The sequence below is a fragment of the Lactuca virosa genome, chromosome 6 (assembly GCF_052849685.1).
Source record: "Lactuca virosa cultivar CGN04683 chromosome 6, Lactuca_virosa_CGN04683_v6, whole genome shotgun sequence".
Lineage (NCBI taxonomy): Eukaryota > Viridiplantae > Streptophyta > Magnoliopsida > Asterales > Asteraceae > Lactuca > Lactuca virosa.
The window spans coordinates 273240165-273264550 of NC_136431.1; positions in this window are offsets into that span (position 1 = coordinate 273240165).

A 24386-nucleotide genomic window follows, 5' to 3' on the forward strand; every position below is an offset into this window, starting at 1 on the left:
GTATCTCACAAACAATTTTTTTTGATCATTAAATAAAATAAAAGTTAGATATGTAATAAGTTGGTTCTTTTATGTTGTTGTGAATTCGGTACATACCAAAGGTTTCAATAGTACTTCGTATTTCCCTTCATAATCCCCCTCAACTGCATTGTTGTCCAGAATTTCAATTGATGGTTTCTTTAAGTTAAAGACAATCACAAAAATGTGAGCACTTCTAACAACTGGAAAGAATACCTGCTTTTAGGTATATAATGGTAAGTATTTTATTGATAAAATATATATAAAAAAAACAAGTTTAATTAACATACCATGTCAATATCTTTTATGTTCAAGATTTTTTTGTACCCATCGGTACTGTCATGAAAGTTCTCCTTGAATTTTTCATACTTTCTTTCATCAGACAATGTTGAAGTTAGATAAGCAGTCTGTAACCAATATAATTTTAAAGGATTAGTAAATTGTTAATCATAAATGAATACATCATGTTGGTATAATAATCATAAGTATATACTAAATATATTTATTTTGATTTTTTTATTCAAAGATGAATACATAATGATATGTGAATTTCAGTTGAATATACATAATTAAATTAAAGAATACATCATATTGGTATAATCATATGTAAATTTCAGTTGTAAAAAAGTATAATATTCATAAATGAATACATCATATTGGTGTATTCATTTATCAATAAAGAAGAAATTAAGGTTAGAACATAAACTTTCAAGAAGAGTCTGTATGGCGAATTTCCAAAATCCCTTTCCAGTTCTTGGTGGTTAAGTAAATCAGCCCAAGTGTCTAAAACTTCTCCAAAAATCTCTGTGCTTGCATATAGACTTTCCATAAATGCTCTTTCTGTTACCTGACCATATTTTGTCTGGACAACCACATCTTTGCAAATATATAATCAAAATGTCATACATTATTATCTATATAATAATCATATAGGAATGTCTATAAAATAAAGTAACTTACGATGTATTCCCTTACAAGTTGAACAACCACTCACAGACAATACTCTCCTGATGTGTCAGTTTAGATTTTGTGTCTATTATTCTGCATTTGAAAGGTGATTTGATAACATCGGCAAGCTTCTTATCTCTTGGTTCATCCAGATCATGCTTTGATGGTTCTACTTCAGTAGAAATTGCTATAGAGATTGGTTTTGGATTAAGAACGTTTTTGTTTGCTAATCTAATAACAACTTTCTGATTGTGGTCTTTCATTTGTTTCTTTGTAAGTGGTTTTTTTAGTGAAGATTCATAGATTTTTTACTTGAAGTTTGATCTGAATCTTGACTGAGACCTAGACTAAAACTTGGATGAGTATCTGCATGCCAAAAGATTTATCATGTAAATAGTTGTAAGTTAATTATAATATTATTTTTTATATTTTGAAATGTTTTTTCCAAATTGTTACCTCCTTCATTCCCTTTTGTTTTGTCAGCTTTTTGTCATTCATTGTTTTCATTTTCTGACTTTTTCTTTCCTGAAAGATAAAGAAATTTGATTAAATTATCCATTTTGTGAATAAGTAATGTATTCATTTATGAATAAGTAATGCGTATCATTATTTATGAATAAGTAATATTATATTTTTTTTGTATATTGTGTTATTTATTTGTGAATAATAAAATTTATTATATTCATTTATTAGTGATTCAACTATTTACCTTTATCTTTTGCATTTCTTTTCTCAATTTCTGTTTGTTTATTTTCACCTCCATCTTTCGTGTTCTTAGCTTCTGCTCCTTGTTTATTTGTATGTTCAGAGTTTTCCTTGCCTGAAACATATACATCATATATGAATAATTTTTATTTTTTACTCATTTATATAGTGTATTATTCACTTATGAATAAACAATGTTATTAAAAAAATCAATATAAATATTGTAATATATTTTAAATCATTCATTTACCTGTATCATCTCCGTTCGTTTTTTCAACCTCTTTTCCTTCTTCATGTACACCTTTTGATTTTTTTCTTTTCTGCAAGAGTATTACTTTTACTTCTACTCATTGGTGACCCTGGTCAAAATTTAATAAACAAAATTGTTATTGTTTATTAATATTTTTATATATTTTTTTAAAATAAAAGTAAGACAAAATTTACCTATATCAATATTATCCAAAATAGTTTTCATTTCAGGGTCATTCCAGATTTCATCTTCTTGACTATTTAAACTTGAAATTCCAACTCCAAGGACATTATCCACAATGTTGTCAACAACTTTATCCAACAAATTTTCATTTTCAGTTTGTTGAATAGTCTCTTCATGATTATTTGTTTCTTCAGCATCATGATGTTTTTTCTCTTCATCATTGTCATTTTCATTGTTCTTTCCATCTTTCTCTTTTACTTCAGTTTCACCTTCTTTTTTATTCTTATCTCCATCATTCTTTATTTCTTCATTCTCTGCTTCATTTGAATCAAGCAAGTAATCCACTTTCGGTTGACTTCCATCATTATCATTTTCTTCTTCTCGATTTCCTTCATCATCTTCATTTTCTTTTTGATCATTTGTTTTTTGACCCATTATTGGTGTCAAATTGATACCTTCAACTCCAGTTTCATTACTTGGAAATTCAAAAAGTGTTGTGCTTTCAGTTTTTTCTTCAACAATTGTATTTGTCATTTTTTCTATGAAAATCCTAAAACTTTCCTTTTGTAGGGAACTTTGTTATCACATCATTGAGCTTTGAATTCAGCTTTTCCTTCATCCTCTGAAAACTATTAAGCATTTTAGATATTTTTGTTGGATTAGTGTCTAAGCCAGTAACTATATTTGGTAAGTATTTGACCCGGTTGTGCATGGTCCTTTTGGGTTGCCTTCACCATAGCAACTTGACAGGGTGATTTATGAAGAGAGAGAGAAGATATTATGTTTTATTAATATCTTATGAGAATAATGTATTAAAGGAATAATCATATTATTTAATTAATATTGGTCATAAATTAATTCAGAATTAATTTGGTGACTAAAAGAGATTAATTAAATAAAGGGGACTGGAACTGTCAATTGTGTGATAGTTGGTTTCGGGCTATGGATCCTTATGAATATAGGGTGGACGAAATTAAGGTGTATGGACTCCTTGAATTCATCCAAGCCTTATTCTAGAGGGATCCTTGGATTGCTTAGGGCCTAAGTTATTCAATTAGGGTTTCAGGATGTAACCCTAGCAGCTCAAGTATTTAAAGACCCCAAGGGCTACATAAATCGGCTACCAGAAACCCTAAGGAGTTCCTAAGAGCCGATTTTGTGCCTACATCCTCTCTCCAAATCATCCTCTTGCTAGTTGGTGTTTGTAAGCCATTAGAGGAGTGACAATTATGACTCTAAGCTCCAAGAAGAAGAAGATTCAAGCAAGCAATAAGAGGTAATCATCTAGATCTGATTTGTCTCATCAAATTTGAATTATACTCACTAGATCTAGGGTTTGCAAGACTTGGATAAATTGCATGTTCAATTAGAGAAACCTAGATCCAATCATTAGGGTTTGCATGTGCACATAGGAAAGTTCTTATGGCTAAAACCCATCAATTTTTGATTCATATGCCTATGTAATAAAAAGAAGTATGATTAGAATTTAATGTAATCATATATTATTAACATGTTCAAACTAATTACCTCAACAAAATGATCTTCATCTTTATCAGAATCACTGTCTTCGAGATCTGTCTCTCCTTCATCTTGTTCATTAACAAATTCTTCATTTAATTCTCCAAGTCCAAATCTACCTTTTTCTTGTTCAAATGTCTCTCGATATCTAATCTTCTCTGAACTCCAATAACAAATTGTTGGACGTTTACGTGTTAACGTTAAAGCTTCTGAGCGGATGTTATCAGTATAGAACAACTGCACATAAATGATAACTAATTGATATTCATATATGAACAAGTAAATATTAGTTTTTACTTATTCATATATGAATAAGTAATGTAAAGCATCGCGTGTGAACAAGTATATTTTTATTATTCATATATGAATATGTGCTATTAGTTTATGAATAATAATTATTATTAAAAATTGAGTATAAACATTATAATAATTTATCACCAAGAAAGCTGAAGGTCCAACAAAGAAGCTGTTATCTGAGTATGGTATGTATGAGTTCTTTGTTCTGACAAGACAGTCCAAAACATAGTTGCACCAGTCTATGTTGCTGATATCTGTTTTTCTTGAAATATAACTCAAAGGAAAGAGGTTGCATCTTCCCATTGATGTTGACTCGCAAAACGTGTTGACAAAAAGAACTAAGAAGTTCAATTGGAAATTGAAATCAGCTTGTGTGGTAGAAACAATAACATTTTTGATTGCACTCAGTCGGATGATTGAATCTTTTTTAAATTGTTGCTTCCATTAACCATAACTTGTATCATCCTTAGGCCATTGATCCAGTTGTGTAAGTATGGTTCCACCAATTGGTATGCCCAACATGTCATGAACAGACTCTGTTGTTACTTTCAGTTCCTTTCCTTCAATATCTATCACCATTCTCTCAGAATCAAATTTTTGAAGAACATAAAATCTCAGCTTCAGTGGTATATCTGTGATTTTCATTTTTAATAAAGCTCTAAAACCCATAGATCTTACACATTCTTTTTGTTCTTTGCTCAACCCAAGGATTATAGATAGTAATGACTCTGGTGAACATCTGTTTTTCATTGATTAAAATTCATTTACCACTGTTTTTTTTGTCTTTCTTGATTGGTGACTCCTTTTTTTTTGTCTTTTTTGATGGACGACTACTTTCAAAATCAGAGTCTGAATCATGTAGTTCTCGTTTTTCAGGAGTTTTCCTTTTTGATGGACTTTTTCTGCTTTGATGCTTTATTTTCTTTGGTGTTTTTGTTTCTTTTTTATCTGGGAAATGAAAACATATAATATTTGAATAAGTTATTGATATATGAATATGATATATGCTCGTTGATTTATTAATATTTATTTATTACAAAAATATAATTAAGATATACAATTTTATTCATATATGAATATATTAGATATGATAGGAATTTTGTACCTTTCGTATTTTTCCTCTTCAAATCTGTTTCTATCATTGTTGTGGGGTCTTTATCAGAAGTACAAATCTTCTTACCTTCATGAATTAGTGAGTAGAAGATTAATAATTTTGAAATACATTTTACAAATAAAATATTTTTATTCATAAACGAATATAGAATATTCATTTAAAAGATATGATATGTATTTTATACCTTTTTGATTTTTGTGCATTGATCTTGTTTCTCTCATTGTTGGTGAATCTTTATCGAAAATGTTAGTGTTCTTACCTTCATTCAATAGTAAGTAGAAGATAAATGAGATTGATATTCACAAATGAATATTAGAATAAAACATATATATTCATATTTTTTATTTACATATGAATATGTTTTGTTATATTCATATCTGAATAGAACATATATAAGTCATTTTTGTTGTATTCACATTTGAATAATGTATGTATGACAGCTAGTTATGTTCTATTCATATGTGAATATAACATACATGTTCAGAAATGAATATTTGAATAAAACATATATATTCATATTTTTTTATTGACATATGAATATTTTTTGTTATATTCATATGTGAATAGAACATATATAAGTCATTTTTGTTGTATTCACATTTGAATAATGTATGTATGACAGCAAGTTATGTTATATTCATATGTGAATATAAGAAAACATATTCACAAATGAATATTTGAATAAAACATATATATTCACATTTTTTATTCACATATCAATATGTTTTGTTATATTCATATGTGAATATAACAAAACATATTCACAGATGAATATTTGAATAAAACATATATATTCACATTTTTTTATTCACATATGAATATTTTTTGTTATATTCATATGTGAATAGAGCATGTATAAGTCATTTTTGTTGTATTCACATTTGAATAATGTATGTATGACAGGAAGTTGTGGTCTATTCATATGTGAATATAACATACATATTCACAAATGAATATTTGAATAAAACACACACACACACACACACACACACACACATATATATATATATATATATATATATATATATATATATATATATATATATATATATATATATATATATATTCACATTTTTTTATTCAAATATGAATATGTTTTGTTATATTCATATGTGAATAGAACATATATGAGTCATTTTTGTTGTATTCACATTTGAATAATGTATGTATGATAGCAAGTTATGTTCTATTCATATGTGAATATAACATACATGTTCAGAAATGAATATTTAAATAAAACATATATATTCATATTTTTTTATTCGCATATCAATATGTTTTGTTATATTCATATGTGAATAGAACAAAACATATTCACAAATGAATATTTGAATAAAACATATATATTCACATTTTTTATTCACATATGAATATGTTTTGTTATATTCATATGTGAATAGAGCATATATAAGTCATTTTTGTTGTATTCACATTTGAATAATGTATGTATGACAGGAAGTTGTGCTCTATTCATATGTGAATATAACATACATATTCACAAATGAATATTTGAATAAAACATATATATATATTCACATTTTTTTATTTACATATGAATATGTTTTGTTATATTCATATGTGAATAAAACATATATAAGTCATTTTTGTTATATTCACATTTGAATAATGTATCTATGACAGCAAGTTATGTTCTATTCATATGTGAATATAATACACATGTTCAGAAATGAATATTTGAATAAAACATATATATTCACATTTTTTTATTCACATATCAATATGTTTTGTTATATTCATATGTGAATAGAACATATATAAGTCATTTTTGTTGTATTCACATTTGAATAATGTATGTATGACAACTAGTTATGTTCTATTCATATTTGAATATAACAAAACATATTCACAAATTAATATTTGAATAAAACATATATATTCACATTTTTTTATTCACATATCAATATGTTTTGTTATATTCATATGTGAATAGAGCATATATATAAGTCATTTTTGTTGTATTTACATTTGAATAATGTATGTATGGGAGGAAGTTGTGTTCTATTCATATGTGAATATAACAAAACATATGTGAATATAACAAAACATATTCACAAATGAATATTTGAATAAAACATATATATTCATATTTTTTTATTCACATATCAATATGTTTTGTTATATTCATACGTGAATAGAACATATATAAGTCATTTTTGTTGTATTCACATTTGAATATTAGTTTTGCTTGTGTTCAGAAGTAAACAAAACATATCAAAACAAAATTATCTTCAGTATGTTCATTTTTTGTTGTGTTTTTAAGTGAAATCTCATATAAGTTCATCAGGTCTACATTTTTTATTTGTTCTTGTTTTTCGTTTATATGTATGTTTCACTGTTGGTGTTGTTTCTGTAAGTGTAAGTAGTTAATATTACGGAAAAGCGAAATGTGAAGTAACGTTTATATTTTAACAGAATAGTTTTGAATAAGTATGAAAAATGAAGAGATGATGTAAAATCGTTTATATATCAACTAATAATGGATGATTCTTACAAAAATTTCAAGTAAATCAAGTAATAACGAAGGAGTGTTACGAGAATGGACGATTATCACAAAAAATTAAAGTACACAACCTATTTTTGAATAATGAACAGTGTGAAAACAATATTTTTAGTTCTAAATCAAGTAATAATGAACGAAGATTACGAAAAATTTCAAGTAATGAAGTGATGATTTTTAGAAATGATTAGAAATCGTTAAAAATTGGAGAAAAAACGCTGATACCTTTCATTGTCAAGATTGATGAAATGGTCCCGTTCTTGTTTTCATCCGAAGACATTTTTCTTCTGCAAATGGTTTTCTTCTTATCGATGCTTCTTCAAATGGTTTTCTTCTTATCGATGTTTCTGAAAATGGTTTTCGTGTTATGGGGTATCGAAGAGGGAAATGATGTGTTTCTGTTGAGATTTGACGTATGGTGATATTACTGAAGTGCCCTAACCGTTTAATGTTTTTGAGTTATTTACAAATTTGTCACCGCTTATTAATGTGTTTTGATTATTTACAAGTTTGTCACCGCGCGTTTTTTAAGCTCATTAAATGATTGATTGAGAATGGTTCCCCCATTCTCAACCTTTTTTTCTACCTTCCTATATATATATATATATATATATATATATATATATATATATATATATATATATATATATATATATATATATATATATATATATATATATATATGACACTCAAACAATCCATTGAAGGATTTTCACAACTTTAAATACGAGAAGGATATACCCAAATACTATTTTCTATACGTACTTTATTATAAAGTGTTGTCATACGTATTATTATTATATAATAAATTTTAAAACAACACCTAGAATACTCGTTTTTAGAGGACCACTTATACAAATACAACCATCACCATGAAGGTAGAAATTGTCTCAATAAACATAGACAGCGATATATCCTCATCACTCTGAGATATATCAACAACTCACATGTCCTCCGTACAATTTATCATGCGCAAAAACTAGATTCGCTAAATTTAATAAGCCCATCCAATGTTTATTAAATTCATAGTTTAAAAGACCATTGTTCGCCCACAACTTGTATTATATAAAATAATAATACATACATAGATAGATACAACTAGGATGGGCATACTCAAGAGTACATGACCAAATTGTCACACATGTACCAAAACAATCGGACAGCCTGGTGAATGATCCGGGAACATCAGTGTTTCTTTGATTTAAATGTTTAAAATATTTTTCTAAAATGTTTAAAATATTTTTCTATTTGATATTATAATTTCTGATGTGTGAGCAGTTTCTTTAATATCAAGTAAATATCGGAATTTTATTTTATCAAGTATCTGTTTATTACCTTTAAGACGGAATAATTCATATACTATAAAATCATGTAGAGAGGAAATTGGTCATTTCGAAGGGTAATTAGGCCCTGATTTGAAATAATTCATAACAACTTTGTATTATGTTTTATATAGGGGTGCTTGAAAAAGATAAAGCAAAACAAAAAACAAAAAACCAACAAAAATAAACCAAACTGAAATAACAAAAAACGTCAATATTTATATTTCAAATTTAAGAAATACGTTAAAAACAAAATTAATGAACATGCATTTACAATATATTGAAAAACTATACTAACAAAAACAAGAACGCGAAAGAACACCGAAAAAACCCATGGTATAGTTTTTTAAAAGTCAAAAATTGAACATTGTTGTACGTTTTCAATTTTCAATTTTAGTCTAAGCAAAACTAAACCCAGCCATTTTGGCCCCTAGTTTGACATACAAATGAGCTAAGATTTATATGAATTTAGATTTATATGAATGATGCAAAAACTGCAATTGATTTATCCTACTCAAAAGAGATGAGAGTGGACCTATATTCGCTCTTGATCTCTTATCTGTACAAAATATATGAAAACCTCTAATCTATCTCATAATCGAAAATAGTTCTCTAATGTCATAAGATAATACTCGTTAAATAGATTGAGTAATATGTGAAATTAGGTTCATATCTAAATTGGTCAGTATGACATGCCAACATTTTTTTTGTTGGTGTTTAATTTCGAATGTATTACCAGATAAAAAAAAAATACCTATTTCAAAATAATGATTTAGTATTGTTAATAAATTAATGTTCTAATCTATTTGAAATGTTTGATAGCTTAGGGTTTGAAAAAAAGAGTGATGTAAGTTCCATGGTAGAAGTTGTACTTAAGTTATAGCGGGCATAATACTTTTAGCGGATAATTACTTAAAAATATAATATATTTTTTTATTTGTATACATTTGGTCACTAAGTTTTTTTCCTTCCACATTTGTCTCTTCAATTTGTTAAACTATATACATTTAATCCTTATGATAGACTACTCTAGATAAGTCGGGAAAATGATTTAATAAGGTAACATATTTCTTACTTTGTAGAAATTTAGTCCTTAATATTTTTTTGCACATTTAGTCATTAATTTTTTTTTGTTGCAAAATAAGTGTTTGTTGTTTTTGTACACACTCAATACACATAACTGATTTCTTTAGGTTTTTCTCACAACATCATAAATGAGACAATCATTAATGAAGTGTTTGGGACTGTTGATGTTTATGTTCATCGCATCGTCGACTGTTTGGTTGCTTAGGTTTTGTGGTTTGTCTTAGGTCTTGTGTTCAGAACGTCGTAACTTCTTCATTCGATCTTGGATTTTAACGATCTTTATATCCACGCGTTCGTATTTGAGTATACTATAACTTTCGTTAAGATTGCTCCAGTTAAAAGTAATATATTTTTACTTACGATTTTATCAAAAATCTTTCATACATACATTCATAAAAACGCGTGGATATAAAGATCGTAAGTAAAAATATATTACTTTTTAAAAGAAGTATTCTAAACGAAAATTGTAGTAGACTCAAATACGAAGGCATAGATATGAATATCGTTAAAATCTGCGATCATATGAAGAAGTTACGACGTTCAAAATACAAGACATAAGCAACCAAACAGCCGAGAAACATCAACAACCCCGAATACCTCATTAATGATTGTCCCACTTACGATGTCGTGAAAAACCTAAAGAAAACTATCATAAATACTAAATGTGTACAAAACAACAAAAACTTATTTTGCAACAAAAAAAATAGAAGACTAAATGTGCAAAAATTATTAAGGACTAAATATATAGAAAATGAGAAATATATTGTCATATTAAGTTTTTTTTTTTTTTTTGATTACCTGGAGTAGTCGATTATAAAGACTGAATATGTATAATTTAACAAGTTGAAGGGGTAAATATGGACGAAAAAAATACTCAGTGACCAAATATATATAAATTAGAAAATACGTTACCCTTTTAAGTCAATATTCTTAACTTTAGCTTTAAAAAACTTTAAAAAAATGTCGGTTTATGGCATGGCTAATACAAAATCATACCCAGAACCAATACAACAACATAAAACGTTATTTTTTACCTTTTAGTTTTAAATTTCTAAAATTTTATTTTTTTCACCTCCATTTTCTAAATTTTTATGTTTACCCTCATAGTATATAGAACTTGATTTTTCTATCCGCAAAAACTTTTTATCCTTACTTTATGAAATGTTTTACACACTATACTTTTTAAATGTCGTTTTTATCACTCGATTTTTAACTTTCTAAAATGTTATGTAGTTACTACCCTTCAAGATTGTAAAATATCATTTTGACCTCCTCAATTTTAAACTTTGTAAATTTTGTTATTTTAATATATATGTGGGTATAAATTCGTAGGTATAAATTCGAGATGGTCAACGTTTCAACATAAATTTAGAAGTTTCGTTCGTTAATTTAAAGAAAAAACTTACTAGTTTTTGTTTATGTATATGTCGGTATAAATTCGAGTTTGTCTATGTTTCGACTTTATTATTATTATTATTATTATTTTACGTTTTCGTGTTTATTTTTTTGTTAATATTAAAAGTAAAAATAGGTCATATCACCGAATCACCGTATTTGGCTTTATATTAGCAATGAATAAATAGAAAATTCAGTGCATTTTTCTTGTCATGGTTTTAGTCCCTGACTTTTGTGGTTTAGCAACTTAAGTCCTCCTAAGTTTTTATGCATGACTTTGGTCTGTGACTTTTATGGTTTGACAACGTAAATTCTCCTAAATTTCTCTTGCTACTGAAAGAGTTCGTCTTCTTAAGTCCATTGCTACCACCACAACGCACGACATGTAAAACCATAGTTCCAACTAAAACATTTGACTTCACTCTATCTATGCCTTATTTTATTTCAAAAGATAACTTAATTTATTTTTTCTACTTTAGTTTGTGCCTAAAAAGCATAGGCTTGGTTTTAATGCATACTTTTTTTTTTCGAACAACAAGGCACTCCAAGGTTGGATATTCTCGGATTCAAACCTTAGGTTACGTGGTGTACTCCCAACATTCCTCTCACTTTTACTCCGCCACATGTGATGACATCATTTTCCTATATTCTCCCTTCATTCCCTTTAATCTAAGAAATGGTCACCTTTCATTCTCTTATTTTTTTTCCTTTTATTTTAATCAAAATTATTGTACTATAACTTAAGAAATAAGTGAAATTAATAAAAAAATATATATATCTTAATAAATACAAAGTTAATAAAAATGGAAATATTTCACTACATCAAAATAAAAGGTACATAATAAAAATAAAAATAAACAAAAATAAAACATAAGAATAATTAAAATACTACATCAGACCGAATGATTGTCTGAATCCTCACACGAATTATCACCCAGATCCTTGTCAAATAATTCTAAATCTCCATGTGTATCCTCATACAAATCATTGCCAACGAGATGTACGTTAGCTCTATAAATATGCTCCATCAAATTAGTATGAAGGTTCTTATTAGTATCACAGTCATGTACACCCCTTCTGTTTGTCCTGTGTTTTGGTGTACCGATATCTACTCTTTCGAAGGATGAGCGAATTTTCGTTTTCATCATAGTGACATGGATTTTCTATCATCTTTTAAAATTGTATTATGTAATATGATGCATGCATACATTATACTTAGCAACATTCTAGGATCATATGATCGCGTCGAGAGTTTGAGTATCTGCCAATGCCTCTTAATTATACCAGATGCTCGTTTCATATCCTTCCTAATTCCTTATGGGGAAATCTTAAATTTTAATCATTGATCATTGTTTGAATATGGTAATAATTTAACAAATAAAGATAACTCCGATGAGTTTTGAGCATATCTACATTCATATGTGATCATGCAACCCTAATTGCTTTGGATCTAAGTTTTTCTCTATTGAACACAAATATGAACAACAAAGCAATAACATTATAGACTAGCATACAATTTCGATTTTCATGTATAAACTAGGGTTAAATAATTACATAACTTGTTATGTAGTAATAACAAGAACCACCTTAACTCTTGAAAGCTTAGTACCCCAAGTGTTGCACCTCTAATGGAGTCACAAACACCCAATGCAAAGGAAGACTTGGAGAGAGGTGAAAATCGGCTATGCTAGGGTTTCTCAAGCTTAGGGCCGAAATTCCAAGAGGTGTAGGGGATTTATATACTTGGGTGAGCTGCTAGGGTTTCTAGAGGAAACCCTAATTTTTGCTTAAGGCTTAAGCAGCCTATGGACCTCCTCTTTAGAGCCCTTGGACGAAATCTTATGGTATTACCCATAAATTCCGTCCACTCCACTCCACGGAGTCCATCAGCCCAGTTTTGCAACTATCAATGATTTGCAAAACAGCCTCCATTATTAATCAGTTCCTTTAATCCCAAAATTAATATCAAATTAATTTCTAATTAATTACTAATTAATAATTGTTGGATTAGATGTCTAAGCCCATAACTATTATTGGTATGTATTCGACCCGAGAGTAGCATGGTCCATTTGGGTTGCATAACACCAGGACAATTTGTTAGGATGGACTCTTGAGAGAAGATTATATATGATTTATTAATATATTATAAGTTCTAATATATTAATATGAAATCATATGTTTTAATTAGTATTGATCAAGAATTAATTTGGAATTAATTTAGTGATCAAAAGAGACTAATTAAATCTATGGGGACTAATTATGGTAATTAGTTATATTTATATGTGTTTGGGCTTATGATCCATGTTGGACCAAGTTTATGTATGGATACATAAAGAGTTGGGCCACATGAACCATGGATCATAATACTCATGGGTATGGATTTGGGTTATACCCATGACCCTTGAAATACCACACATATAAATACATATATGATGACCTAAAACCGCTACCTTGTGTGTGTGCATGTTCTTGGAGTTCATGAAGGTTTTTGGTGCATGGAGTTTCTCTCTCAAGAGTCACCTTTGTTCTAGGTGAGTTATGATTCCATTTGAGGTACAACACTTGGGGCACTAAGTTCTTAAAGGCTAAAGTCTTTCAAGCAACACCAAATACATCAAGACTTCAAGCCACATAAAAGGTATGTTACTCTAACTAGTATCTTGTATTGTTTATGACCATTTGCATGCTAGTTATAGGTTTAATGCCTTGGAAACCATTTTCATGAATAATTAGTGAAAACATAGATCCAAGGTATTTAGGGTTGTTTGTGCACCATAGGATGTTGTAGTATACTAAAACCCATCAGTGGTATCAGAGCCAATGCTTGTTTTCAATTATACTTGATGCAAAAGGCCGAACATCCAAGTTTTTTGCTGTTTGGACAGGGGACTCGACGAGTCCACTGAGGGACTCGACCAGCCATGAACAAACTCATCCAACTCGTCGAGTTTGTTCTTGCACTCGACGAGTTGGACCCCCTGACAGCATATCTTTGAGTTTTTTTGGCTGGAGTTGGACTAGGAACATTATCCTAAGATGTTTTTGAACTTATAAACCTGTTTTTTGATGTGGTAATGTCCATGCTAATCCAATTTCAAAGATAATTGTCATAATTTCAAGATTTGTATTAGTTTATATGTTCATGCTAATTTCTTGATGATTGATGATATGAATTATCTTGTTCTTATGAGTTGATTTAGATTAATAGAAAAATTATGTGATAATGTGTTTTCGATCCAAATTGATCTAAAAGTTGTTCATAAAATGTGTTTTTGTAACTTGTCCTCAAGTTATATGAAAACTCTCATTTATGATTTTTAAAAACTCATAAGATTTCCATAAGTTATGAAAATGAAGAGTCTCATTTTTTACATGTTTTAAAGTCTTCCATAACTTGTCCTCAAGTTATGGAACTTGAAGAGTTTTTTCATTAAAACTACTTTAAACTCATAAGTTATGGAAACCAAAAGTTTTTGAATTGTTCAAAACTTGTCCTCAAGTTTTGGAATTTGTAAAGTTTCCCCCCAATGAATACTTTAATTCCAAATTAAACCCTTAGAATTTTAAAAGTTAAAATTTAACCCTTATACTATCATAATATTATAGGTTTAATATTTATATATATATATATATATATATGTATAAGAACAAAGTCAGTCTTACCGTTAGTAGGCCTCATTCACGAAGCCGGTCTATAAGGGGGGTACAATGTTACTGCCTATAAAATGGTAGTTTAATGGGTGTCCACTCTCACCCACCGCTTCCTTGACTGGTGGAGGGTCGTTAGCCGAACGGGTTTGGCAGGACGTTAATTCTCCCTTCATTAAAAGTATAATGATAAATACTAAGTAACTAAACACTTATGAATTCCCAATCTTAGTTACTTAGGAAAATGTGAATTTGGTGCTAACCCATGAAATTACACTTTATACCTTGCTTAAGTCGTTAGTGGAGCGTGTGTGGTTAACCGGCACACTAAATTGGATTTAACAAGGTTGGAAAATGGTGGCTTAAGGTTTATCATAGATCGGTGGAGCGCGTGTGGTTAACCGGCACATCGATTAGGTGATAAATATTAAGGGTACCAAGTATATTTGCATGGTTATTCACACCTTGTTTGTGATCCTCAACATCCCAGTCACAAACTTGAGAGGGCATAATCAAGATTTAAACGTGCCATTGAAAAGTTCAATGAATCTCAAAAGATCTAGGAGTTTCAAACCAATTAAAACCTAATTCCTATTTCGTTTTTCATGGTGGAAATTGGTGAATCGTCATTCGCCTATCTTCGAAAATTTTATAGCTTGGATTACGGCATCCCTCTTCCAAGTTATAAAATGTTGTGTTGCGTCCTAGCCTTAATATTTCATATTGGGTGTTATATTAAGGACTTAAATCAACTAAACTTGAATTTCTCCCGCATAAATGTCTAGTTAAGACAACTATGATCTTCCCAAATCTCTTGGAACAAGATTTCCTAATGAAGATGATGTCCCGTGGTTGGATCATAGAAATCATACTTCAATTCCTTCACCTCCTCCAATTATTCTCCTTAACCCACAAGTTCTTGAATAGTTCAAGGTCACTGAATCCCTATTGGCAAGCAAAGTCTATGTGTGCTCACATCTTGGAGATGAAGTCACATATTGACAAGCCGGGAGAGTTGGGTGTCAAAGTCTTGAGGAAGTTGGTTATTGACTAGGTTCTTCAATCACTTTCTAAGTCACATAGTGAGTTCCTTTAGGACTACTATATGACAGACCATGACATGACCCATAATGATATTACCTATTTGCTTGATGCTGCTGAATCAGCAATGATTTGAAGCACTGGTAAAGCAAATTTGATTGGAAGATTGACTTCTCAAACTTCCATGGACATTGGCAATGGTAACATTGGAAATACAAAAAAGCTTTCTCTTCCCAATGGAAAGGTATCAGCCATAGTCAACTCGGTTGACCAAATGGTAAAGAGAAAGGCTAAATCAGAGATAGTCCCGTGTACCATTCCCAAAGAGTCCATATGTTTCTATTGCCAAAGGAAGGGGCATTGGTTGCGAAGCTGCCCTATTTACCTGAAAGATCATAAGGTTGGTAAAGTCAAAAAGTTTGACTCTACTTCGGGTAAAGTCCACTATCTAACTCTATTAAGTTCCTCTTTTGAGATTCTTATTACATAATGTGACTAGGTCACATTTTGAATGTTTTAAGAATCAAAGAAAAGGAGAGGAAGCTTAAAGGAAGAATATGTTGATTCGATCGTTAAGATGGATTTCGATCGCATGGTTCGGTGATCAGAATTTTGAGCTGTTGCTTTAGAGTTGTGATAGATTGCCTAGGAATAAATAACAACATTGGTTTCATATGCATTTGCATTGTAAGGATAAGTTTTTCTGCAAGTTTTAAAATAAAAGAAAAGGTTTTAATTTTATTTATTTTAAATATCCTTACAATGGCATTTGTGAAAAAAATTGTTGTTTATATGATTCCATTAATAGCAATATTGGAAAATGGATTTGATTATTTCATTTGTGGTAGTATCATAATTTACCAAATAAGGAAAGATTCTCATCACCCAAGTTTAAGTTTGATAGAAACTTTGAATCATGCAACTTTTATTGTGTAATGAATGAGAATTTTCATCTTTGGGAAATTAAGACTAATTCCTTGTTCACATGTTCGTGTGAGTCAAGTGAAGGACTAGGAGATCGGGTACACTTGGTTGTGCGCTGATCAGGTCCACCACAAAGAACGATAAGGCTATTCGTCATGATTTACTAAAGTTCAGTAAATATGGTTGTGCTTACAAGTTTAAGTATAATTCTGAAACATTGGAAAAGTTTCAATGTAAGACAGAACGAACAAGAAGAATCAAATTAGGCAGAAAGATAAAAGTGTCTCCAATCTGAAAAGATGGGAGACTACTTGAGTATCTTGTTTTATGATTATCTTAGTGGTTATGAAACCATATCACAATTGATTCTCTAAGGACATCTTAGTGCATTTGTTTGACTAAGAAGAGGAATCGTGAATTGTTGAAATGGTTAAAATCAAAAGGATGAATCATACTTCGTTCCAAAACAAGTCTTAGAGTCATACTCCAAGATTGTAACTTGAGTTGCATAATCCTTAGAAGGTTTATAACACTTGTCAAATGTAGAGTAAAATGTTTTCTTACTCTTGTACATTTGAAATTGGTAAGTTGTGATGTTTTGGATAAAATAAAGACCAACTAAGACCAATTGTGTGAAGTGTTTATCTTGATAAGTATCCGCACTAACTCTTGAATATTTGTTTTGTCAAGGAATGGTTCTTGACAAGAGAATCTTATATGTCAAGAGGTCAGTGGGAGTCTTAAAGATCTTGAAAAGTTTCTAGAACTAATCAAGGGTATTGTTTATCACTAGCACACGACTTGAGGCTTGTAACCTATCGTGTTGACATATTCTTATTTTTGTGCCCATTCCAGTTAAAAAGTTGACTATGCATGTGAGTTCCATGAATTCTTAATTGTTTGGATAACTACTTGGAAGCAATGGTAGGCCCTTGTGCTGCCAAGTGGCAAGAAGTTAAGATTGAAACAAGTCAATCCATATGAGTTTGGATTTGTCACTAGCCTCCTCTTGTGGTTATGACAAGTTCACATGGATAGGAACACATACACCATAGAAATCTAAGTGTCATAAGGTTTCTCTTCAATTCATGAAAATGATGGTGAGGAAACGCTTTCACTAAGTAGATTTTAAGTAGATAGCAATTCTGATGTTTGCATTCTCAAAGTCGTTAGTGGAGCGTGTGTGGTTAACCGGCACACTAACATGGACTTGTGAGAAATGACAAAGGTCTAAACAATTGAGACTATGATTACGACATCCCTTTTCATAGTTCTAAAAATTGTTTAGACACACATGTGAGCTATCTAAGAAAAGGTGTATGATTTTGATAAAGTCTTATTAAAGCATCTCGTATCGAAAATCTGAACTTTGGTAAGAAAGTCAATAAAGTATTGATTTCTAGAAGTCCAACTGATTTCTGGATACATGTTAAAGCTAGTGGGAGCATAAGTGTCATACTAATAATTATCATCTTAGTGGGAGTATGATTATTATTTTAGGTGTTGCGAGTAGCAATGTTAATTATAGAAAACAAAAGTTTCAATTTGCAAAATGTGCTTTGCAGGGTTTGAAAAGTTGTTTTGCTATAATTAAGGGAGAGGCAATTATACTTCATTTCCATTCTAAAAGCTTAGATTGAGATTTTAATCATCCTTAGTCAAGGATATATATATATATATATATATATATATATATATATATATATATATATATATATATATATATGAATTTTATGTTGGAATGGTTCAACATAAGGAAACTCTATATATTGCATTCTCAAAATTCGATTATGATTATGGCATCCCTCTTCATAGTCGAATTGTGAAAGCATGGCAAATAAAAATATTGTAGCAAAAGACTGGTCTAGGATCATGTCTTTATGTGATACATCATGAATTGTGTCCCATATGCTTCGGATATAGGATCGATTACATGTGCTGTAATATTTATCCTTTCTAAATTTTCCAAATGCCTAGGGCACTAAGAGGGGAAAAGGTCTAGAATTGGATATGACTTAAATGATTAAGCAATTGTCGAGGACAATCTGAGGTTACCAAATATTGGTTGCTCATAGACAGTTGGAAGTATGGTGTAAATTTTTGGAAATGACCATATTGACATATTCTGAAAGGAGGCAACTCTTATTCAGAAGTGATAGTTAAAATAGGAATATGGAAATGTTTCATAGGTGGAAGTTATTCATTAAATCTGTGTAAGATTAGAAAACTTAATGTAGGAAGGATGTTCAAAGTAATGTAATTTGAATTTGAGGCTTCGTTTCCATGGAATTGATCTACATTGGAATACTCTGTAATGTCTGTTGACAAGTCTTTGTGACTTTGTGCATAGTCATTACAAAAGGATTAATGTATATAAGTTTAGAATCTAACAAATTTCGGTAAATGGCAGGATTTTGGAATTCTTACATTTACGATTTGGATTGGGCATTGTGAAATGAGAATCATTGGAATCATGTTCAATTGGTCTATTTCACAAAGTAAGGATCATAGACAAACATAGTGTGTATACTTGGAGTATGGCATAACTATTGTTTGGACAGACATAGCGTGCATGCTTGGAGCATGGCATGACTATTGTTTTGATTCAAGTATAAAGTTGATTATTTGAAACATTATGCAATGTATAATGAGTAATCAATATGATGTTTAAATAAAAGGTGTTTTATTTACTCTCAAAGGCGCTTGGGGCCATATAAGATTAGTATTATTCTTGTGTTTCACTTTGCATGTTTTGACTTCCTGAATAACTAGGTTATTCAAACTCTCCACAGTCAATCATACTTTGGAAGTAGGTATGAATCAAGACTGTCATGAATGGGTATGTAGTTTGTCTAGGTGGCCTAGACATAGCTGCAGTATTCATGAGTGCTCCTGGAATAAGATTCGAGTATTGGATTAAACTCACGCTCATTTGACTCACTTCATGGATTTTATCACAAGTGATCATGAGATGATAATATCTTATATTCTTCAAACGGAGACGTGTGAGTTGTAGTTGCGCATCGGTTGCACATTGACATATGTAAACGCAACTAGTAACTTGGTTGTTATAAAACATATCATTGTGTGTAATTTGATGAGTAAGTAAAAGCGAACATTTGGGTCGAAGTTTATCCATTCCTTTTACCCTTTGAGGGATAAAAGCGATATCTGTGGGCCCCTCGATGATTTAGTGATGACATACGTAAATGCTCGGCCGGGCCTGGACTGATTTGATTTGTTCAATTAGTCGGTCGTCATAAATTGGAAATCGGGAAACAACAAATGGACAGAGAGAATGATTATAATCCATGTCTCAGTCCATATGATATCTAGAATGGAGGAATATATGATCCCTTATCTAATGGATACGTCATTGACTAGGTCAGAGTTCGATAACGACTTTTAAGAGCTACGATTGCTAGTCGGGATCTCGGAGTCATATGCAATGATAGTTTTAGACTTATCCAAGTGGGAGACTGTTGGATTAGATGTCTAAGCCCATAACTATTATTGGTATGTATTCGACCCGAGAGTTGGATGGTCTATTTGGGTTGCATAACACCAGGATAATTTGTTAGGATGGACTTTTGAGAGAAGATTATATATGATTTATTAATGTCCGGGTCCCATTTGCGGAGGAAGATAGGAATACCATTAATATTCCAAAGGCCCTTTTGAAGAACATAGTTTAAACCCACATCATTATCAAATTTGAAGAAGAACACATCGTCGACATTGATGAAAATGTCACAAAGCCCATGTTCTTTCCATAATTCATGAGTGCGCTCTTTAACTAGAGGAAAAGCAAGTCTTTGTCCCACAAAATATCCATATAAGGTTCGTTTGTAGGGAGAACTACCCTTAATCATGATCTTCGAAGGGATAAGCATTTGTCAGCTTATGGAGATTTGAGGATTTTGGGATACATTGATATTGTTTTGGTAACAATTTACAATTTATGTGATTACTTGAATTTATGAGTAATATTTTGAGAATTAAAAATCAAATTTTTGTCTTGAATTTTGAGGCGTTACAACACAGAATAGGAATAAATAGACCGTCGAATAACAGACTCTACCCTAGGACCACAACTAAACAAGGAACAGGAAATAAGGCCAAATCAATTATTCTAAGGCTATAAGATCCTAACCGTATAAAATTTTTAAAGCATACACATAGCAAAATCCATACGATTATCAGATTCTAAATATCAATATAGCATGGCTAACAAATTGGGGAAAACACTTACTTGAGCTCAGCCGATTACGCGCGTTGCACTCTCCCTTTTTCCTACAAGAAGTCGGTTTTAAGAAGTTTTAAACTTTGATTTTTGAAAAACAATTTTATCACTTCCTCAGTTTGAGTTCTAACACACCCGAGGGTGTACCCGAATCCCTCAAACCAATGCTCTGATACCAACTTGTAACAACCCAAATTTCCAATAATTTTTTTCATTTTTAGCAACGAAATCATTTTCATAAAATATAGCATTCCAGTCACATTTGTTTAAAAAAATCCATGACATCAGATAAATTATTCAAAACATCAGAGTGTCCACACTAAAATGCCGGAGAGTGCACGCCGCGCCATCATGCTGGGACCTTGCCTTAGATCTTGAAGTACCTGAAACAACCAACAAACTGTAAGCTAATGCTTAGTGAGTTCCCCATAACATACCCCACATAAACCACATAATCACATAACCATATAAACCACATATATATACTACATAAGCCATGCATACAAACATATAAGGATATCGTGGACTCCCTCCAGGGACTTACTCTAGGATGTCGTGGGCTCCCCCAGGGTCTTATACCTTGTGCCATGGGCTCCCCCACATGGTCTTTAACTGGAATGCCATGGGCTCCCCTACATGGTCTGATATCTAGCTGCCACGGGCTCCCCCCGGGGTCTTCGTATATCTAACCAATAATGTACTAACACATTCACATACATACATACTAGGCATATCCATAATCATTCCGCAATAATCATCACAACTAACTGAATGGTCCGGCCTTGGTGCCTTCGACCCATTGGTATGGTGAGGAGACTCACCTCAAATGCGAACTGTAGCTGAGTATGTCTAAATTCCGAGTATCAGCTCTGCCACCTCCCTAATCATAAACAATTCCTCAGATACAACTCAACCCTTTAAACCCCTTAAAAGTCAACCCTGGTCAAGGTAAAAGTCAAAGTCAAAGTCAACGCTCTGAGTTGACCTAACTCGTCGAGTCCACCCCAAAGTCAAAATCGCGATATCGCGACCCAACTCGTCGAGTTTTCCTATAACTCGTCAAGTTTCTCCGTTTTCCCACAGAATCGGGGTAACCCCAACCCAACTCATCGAGTTCCCCTGTGAACTCGTCAAGTTCTTTAGTCTGACAACCCACTTAATGCATTAAGCCCTTTTTCTTGAATCCAATGGTTCCAAACTTCAGATCCCCATACCTAGAGATGTCTAGAAGGGTAAAGTTTCCAAATTTACCCCCAAGGATCATCCAATAAGACCTAAACCCAAAACCTAGTTCCTTTAAGGAAGGTCTTGACTCATTAAGCCCTTAAACTCTCATCCCATCATCCCAAAACACAGATTTGATGTCTAAAGGTGGATAAATCACATAAAGTTTCTAACTTTACGTCCATGCATGCTTGAAACACTCTCCAAGGTCCATTTTAGGCTTCATAGTGGACATATTACATGAATGGGACATGGTGGCTATTAAAGTTTGCAACTTTAATCCTCTAGAGGTCTTATACAGGCCAGATCTACACCCTTAACCTCTAGAAACCACTTTTCTTTGGACATCCAAGCCAAAGTCCCAAAACCAAGCCCTAAACTACAAAAGATGAGATCTTATAAGCTACATGTCGAGGTTATGACTTTATACCTCCAAGATACAGCCTTTGATGTAGAGTTTTTGGATCCAAGATCTGTCTTCCAAGCTTGATACTTCTCTCTTCAAAACCTCCTTCAAATATCTCCAACAATCACTCAACTCTCACAAAACTCAATGAATCATAGGGGGAGGCGATTCTAGGGTTTTCTCTGGGCAAGGAGGCTGGTAAGGAGGCCAGCCCTAGAGGTTAAGTCCTTTAAATAGGGTACAATGCCCAAAAATTTGGGCTTTCATTTCCAGCGTCAACTCGTCGAGTTGGGGCTCCCCAACTCGTCGAGTAGGTCGTCCAATCTACGCGGATGGAAATCTTTCTACTCGTTGAGTTGGAACCTTCCAACTCGTCGAGTTCCTTCCAAAATTTAAAAATAGTTAGAATTAATTCATAGCTGGACCAAGCGTTACATAAACACTTGAATTAAACATCGGTCATGCGATGTTATGAACATATATAGTATGTTTCTCTATGGTCCTTCCTTTTGTGAACAGATCGGCTGGACACTATTCTAATGATGCTCATTTCACAATTCTAAATTCTTGTCACTACAAAAATGTGTTAGAGTTCAACCTTAAATGCAATGACTTTCTGTGATGTCGAAGCTTCAAAGTCACAGAGACTAAGCTAACGTTAATACAAAATGTTCCATTGGAACTTTGTTAGTAAAAACAATTCCATGGTAATAAAGTCTCAAATTCAAGATACACTACTTGAACACCTTCCTTGCATTAAAGTTTCCAACTCACAAGTATATTTTAATAATCAACTCCCACTATGGAAACATTTCCATATACCCATATGACCATCAATTTTGATCAAGAATCATTCCAATCTAAAACATGTCACTATGGTCTTTCCAAACTATACTATACTTCCAACTGTCCACAAGAAACCAATTCTTTTGGTACAATCTCAGAATGTTCTTGACAGTTGTTCAACAACTTTAGTCACCAAGTTCTAGTCCTTTTTCCCTTCAATTCCCAAAGCATTTGGAAAAATAAGAACAAGTGAATATTATAGCATATGTAATCAATCCTATATCCAAAGCATATGGGACATGATTCATAAGACCTTGCATATCTTGCTATAATATTTCCATATATCGAATTTCCTATGTAAAACAATTTCAACACGATATTCATGTATGTCCTAGACTAAGTTCTATTAAACCCTTCAATCTAAACTTTTAGATTTGAAACAAAGTATGAGTACCCTCTCCCTTAACCTAGCTATAGCGAAACAATTTCAAAACTTTGCAACTTGAAAATTTGTAGACTTTGTTTCCTACAAATAGCATTGCCAACTTGCAATACTAGCATAACAATTATGCTCCCACTAGCTTTAACATGTACCTAGAAATCAACTGGACTTCTAGAAATCAATACTCTTAACTTTCTTACTAAAGTGTAGATTTCTGATTCATGATGCTTCGATAAGTCTCCAACTAGACTTCTCAAGCTTATACACCTTCATTAGATAGCATATGTGTGTGTGTGTGTTTAAACCATTTCACAAATT